The sequence below is a fragment of the Cryptomeria japonica genome, chromosome 4, assembly GCF_030272615.1.
Source record: "Cryptomeria japonica chromosome 4, Sugi_1.0, whole genome shotgun sequence".
Classification (NCBI taxonomy): Eukaryota; Viridiplantae; Streptophyta; class Pinopsida; order Cupressales; family Cupressaceae; genus Cryptomeria; species Cryptomeria japonica.
The window spans coordinates 118732154-118738153 of record NC_081408.1 but is presented as its reverse complement, the minus strand read 5'-3'; positions in this window follow the sequence as shown (position 1 = coordinate 118738153).

The window sequence follows — 6000 nt, the reverse complement described above, 5'->3', positions numbered from 1 at the left end:
CAATCACTAATACTTCTCCACCGATGGAAAACAAGACTGTTTTACTCATTTCACCTTCCATTTGCACTGTATTTATATTGTGTTAAGCTCGGTTGTTTGAATAATAGATTTGCTGGTCGCCATGTGTGGGGCCATTTATCTACCATCTTCCCTTGTTGCAGTAGATTGCGTTGTCTTCAAGTGAATATGCTCAGCTTACGCATTTCAATCAGTTCTTAGCTTCTTTAGTAGTTGTCTTAATTCATTTCCATAATTGAAATAACGTAAAGTTTCATGTGTTAATAGTTATAAAAATATTAGATATATTTGATGGCCTTTCAGATCCAAGTCAAAATTTGTCTGACCATATAAAGATGATAAGGACCGGACAGCGGCTCGTAGGTAGGAAGTGAATATGTTAATCAATCAGGTTTAAGAAGCACAGATTTTGATTCATGTAGATGTCACTATGTTCAACGTAAAAATCAATGTATCATAAAAATTCATAGATCGAAGACAATCTATAAGAATCGGAATAAACATAAAAAAACCAATCTCGGGCAATGAGAATTTGGTATAACAACATCTCCATTGCATTACAACCAATCCACTATACGGAGACTACAGTGATATTGCGTGAGTTGCAACAATAATGAACAGTTATGGGCAGTTTCAGGTATTTATTTCATTTCCCAATTATCTTCTAGTCTTTTATCTTATTTGATTCCTTGCAAACAGTAGTTAATTAAAAAATCGTCAATGATTTCATGCATTACCTCAATTATTTCAATTATCTACATATCAAGAAACAAGAAACAAAATTGTCCAACCAACATTTAAGAGAAACTTCATAGCAACACGACCTTGTTAATATTAAAGAATATATTTGGTTCATTATGTTTATTTGAATTCGTCTATTTTTTTTTTTTTCTTGCATTTACAACCTTCATTCATATATCTAAAATTTGTTGATCCTTGTAAACAGATTCTTACTTTCAAAAAATAGATGTATTTACTTTCATTATAAGTAATGTGTAGGTAGTTTTATGTAACTAAAATGATCTTGTTTTATTTATCATCCCGTTAAAGTAGGTTTCCATTATGAATTCTTAATTTTCCTTTTTTTCATTTTGAGAGCTTATTAAAAACCAAATGAAGAGTTGGATTCTTAATGTCAAATATTGTTCTATGAATTGCATCGGGCACACTTTGTAAGATTTATATGCTTGATACTCTCATGCGTAAATGGTTTTACTTCGAGTACAATCTTGGACATCAATAATTTTTTGTGTGCCTTGTGGGATATGAGTCTAAAGATACGTTGTTCATCTTTTTGGTGAAATATATATTCTTGATTCAATTATATTCTAATAGATAACAATACAAATACCGATTCCCTAAAGTATTTATCTTTAACTTGGCAATTCTACTACTCGTACAATCTCTCTTCTTCTTCATTGTAGACAATACCATTTTGGCATCTCTATGTGCACTTTCGTATCCTACCATGAATTTCACCATTTATATCTTGGAATTACAATTCCCAAGTGTAATAATACCATTGGAACCCAAAACATAAACTAGCATTAAATTCACTACTTTTCACTAATTGAGATGACTCCATTTCACCTTCAAATAACCACATTTATACTGACAAAAAATATGCAACATCTATAATGCCATTTTTGAGGACATGGCTTTCTAGCTATTTGTCTTGTCTCTCAATGGAAATGCATGGGAATGGTACAAAACACTAATGATTGAGTTATTCATTCTATGTATTAAAACATGTATACATATGCAATTTCACACATACAAATTGAACTCGGTTGGATTTAAAAATTAATGATCTTTAATATTTACAAATCAAAGATTTTATCCTATAGTTTGTCATGGCCAAAAAATCAAACATAACAGAAAGCTTTTTTTTTTAAAGAATCCTTATATCATGAATAACATAATTTTTTTAAGTGTGAGGTTTTATATGATGCACAATCAATGTAATAACTATTTGTTAGGAAGAAAATGGTGGAACATAGACCAAAGTACTAAGCCCCAATTAATTTTTGTGTTTGTATTTCCCTAGACTCAGTAATGCTAGAGGAGTAAAGATTAATTCTAGACTATGCATTAAATAGTTAACAAAATAAAATCAATAGAAAACTAATTTCCTTAAATCATAACACATAATAGAGATGAGTTTAGATATGTATATTACTATTTTTCATTCATCAACAAATGCTTATTATCTATATTTCTATTATCAATAACCTCTTATACATTCTTCATTGTATCTCCTTATTATATTTTTTATTTCTATTGTTCAAATCTCTTATCATATGCCTAAATACAAAAGCTATTATATTGTATCTTTATTTATACAAAAATATAGTTGGTGGAATGTGTCCCTTATATTCTTCTACTAGTATAGATGATGTATTTTTTATTAGGAGCTCTACAATCTCCTTGTGATGGTTCATGGTAGAATTCGCATCATTGTCTTGACTCAACCTTTTCCTTACAATTACCATTGACTCTTTTAAAAATGTTGTCTTCTCCTCAATATAACTATTATAATATTTGGCCAAGAAAATATCTTTGTAGATCTACTTGAAATCAGCAAAAATTTTATCCAATTAATTGTTTATCTTTTTGTAGTAGTCGGTTTTGCATATTGATCTACATTAATGGGCACTCAACTTTTAAAAGTTGTAGGAATTTTGATATGTTGTTCCAATTTATATGCATCTTTATAAAGGTTGGTGATGTGAACCAACACAACTTTACCAAATCCCTTAAATTAATAAAAAAATTCCTTCTCTTATTGTTGGCCCTATAGTTGTTAAAACTAAATATGTAAGGCTTTCATCTATACTCGAGTCTATCCATCTATATCCTATAAATAATCATATGAATTAGCTAAAATGAAGTTATGCAACTATATATGATCTATTTGAGACTTAATTGATGCTATCATAATGGTCTATTGTATGCAGAGCTTATATAGATAATAATATCACCCTTTGTATTCTTTAAAGCAATGATATGTATTTCTAAAATGGAGTGGCCAATGGCTCACTTCTTTCTTTCCTCATCTATCCTTATTTTATGTATCTCTACAAGTATTTTTGGCTACATTATAGTCTTCCATGTTGCATCTCTTTTAGGATTCAATCCACAAGTGTCCTGATTTATATTACAAGGGGAATGAAAGAATCCCCTCCTTTAATGATGATATTTGCTCTCGATAACATTCACCAAATCTTCCAACTATTTCAAACTATCTACATACTACTTCAAAATATCTTCTTATGTTGTTTGATATAAAACGTCCCCCAATTAAAACATTTGAATTGGCAGGATATTGTTGAGGCCAAGTTACAAACCTACTACTGCAAGTTGGAATAGTTGTAGAGAGGCTATAGGTTAGATTTTCTTCTACTTGGCTACAAAATCTTTCATTGACTACATAGGTGAAGCAGTGGAGGAAGAAGGTGTCAGAGGTGTGAGGAGGAGAGGGTACTTGTGGTCCATTGGCTCTAATTTAGATGAAGTTATCTTATCATTTTTTCCTTCTTTCTTAGACATCCCCTTAAAGGATTTGGTAATGACTTCTTTGATTTATATTTGAAATTTCTTAGTGATCTTCAATTTCCTAAGAAACATTTTGTCCATTCTTTTCTTGGACAAAATGTTTTGTTAGTTTTTCCTTCTATGATGAAGTTGTAGAAGGATCCAACACTATATAGAGACATATTTCATATTCTTCTCTTCTTGTACAATGTGTGCTAGTTGGCTTGGGATAATATCCATGAAGCCCTCTATTGTGGTGCTAGATGCAACAATATATGTTATCAATGCATTTTGGATAATTACCTTATTGAATGACACCATTTCTTTTTAAATTCAAAGGTCTTCTTCATAATCTCCTTATGAAAGAGGCTATTGTAGAGATGAACTTTGTTCACTAGTGTCTAAACCTTTTCTTTCGCTAGAGTTTCCTACTTTGTGTTCTCTTCTTTTTGGGGGGGATTCTTATATACATACATTTTCCTTCTTTGCACTTATTTGTAGTTATTTTGAGCTATCTTATGGACCTTCCTTCAAACTAAGTAGGCTTTTTAAGTGATGTACCAAGATGTAATCTTCCAAAGCTCACAGAGTGGTACTGCTTTGTTCCTTAGATTCCTTCTTTAGAATGCTTTGTTTTTCCTTGATTTTCTCCCTATTTTATTTCATATGTTCTTCAAACTTCTTCTTAGTCATTTTGTAAAACAATTCTTGGTCAATTATAAACCTTTCTACCTATAGATCCTTAGGTAGACTAAGTAGGCTTTCCACATATGAATATATTTTTTCATGTTGTTTACATCATATGAAATTTTAGGAATCCAAAAGTTTTATGGCTCAATTTCATCCATTAATTTGAAGTCTTTCTTGAATAAGAAGACAATTGTATCCATGTACTTTTGGACCGAATAATAAGAGATCAAATCTCTACTCTATGAATTATTTTGGAGAGATTTAAAGAATCCATAATATGTATTAGTAGAAGAGGTTGCATCTTGGAAGTGTTTTATGTGGTCCTGAACTTAAGCTACTAAAATTAGAGTTGTGTCCCAAATATTTCTCACAAGCACAAGTATCTCATTCATAGTGCACCATATGATATTCCACATAAAGAAAGGTATCAATTGTAGATTCTTCCCTATTAATGTAGTAGATTTTGTTCGCTATACCCATGGTGGCATATTTCATTGCAGGGTTTGTAGTCTTTGTGACATCTAGGCTCAAACGACCATATATATACCTAGCTAATTTAGTTACCTATGAGTTCTCGAGAGATTTCTTTGTCAATACATCTCCTCATGTATATAACCCAAAAATTCAAATCGTCTACTTCTAATCTATTAATCTCCATTCTAATTCTTTTTCTATACATGTTATAATAAAATCTATTTAGCGATAAATTAAGCTACAAATAATTCAACACAAAATAATATGTATTTCTTATTTTTCATGCAAATACAAAACACTTATATAGGAGTTTAATCTCCTACATTATAGGAACAACTTCCTAATAAATATGATTTGTTCTAACAACTCACATACCTATAATCTCTCATACAACTAATACAATATTATCCTCTAATATTCTAACAAACTACACTAACAATATTGTATTCTAGCAATAATATTATGTTGTTTGTCAACAAATTTATAGTTAACCTAAATACCTATGTGAACACTAATTCCCAACACCCCCCTTAGTGTGAACTTGGAGAGAAATTACATCATAATACTTGATGAACACATTCAATAACTCACCTAGAATATAAGGTAAGAGTAGGAACATACACATCTACTCATGTCAAGCAATAGTGGAACTAGCTTCACTATGCAATATTTTCATCCAAGGATAGGGGAAAACACATCACTTAGTGGAACCAAGGATAGGGACTAATGCTTCTATCCAAGGTCTTACATAAATTTTGGATAGAGATAAAAACATCTAGCAAGCATCAAGGTTCTTAATATGAACACACACACATTTTCTCACAATAATTAATATATCCAATCATAATTACCAGCTCTTATACCTTGGGACAAACACTTCCAATCACTTACATCATCTTGTGAATGGGGGCAAACACATCCATTTCACAAACAACCGAGAAATGTGATTGGGAACATACACATCCAACCATAGTATAAAAATCTTGAACACCAAGCCCTCATTGTTGCATATGCAAACACCATTATAGATCATTGCCACTTTGATCACAAATAATATGAGGCAATTGTCATTGCCACCTGGAAATTTATCTTGGCTTTAGTCATTTTGGCACAAATGATTGTGTCAGTAATGCAATTTAACAACTCCATCATGATTGATTGATGAGAGACTATTGAATTTTGGCTCAGTGTTACAAATCTCACCCCCCTTCACAAGATGAACATCATGTACAAATGATAGTACATCCAATTATAATTTTTTTAAGCACTTTTTTATTTTTGATA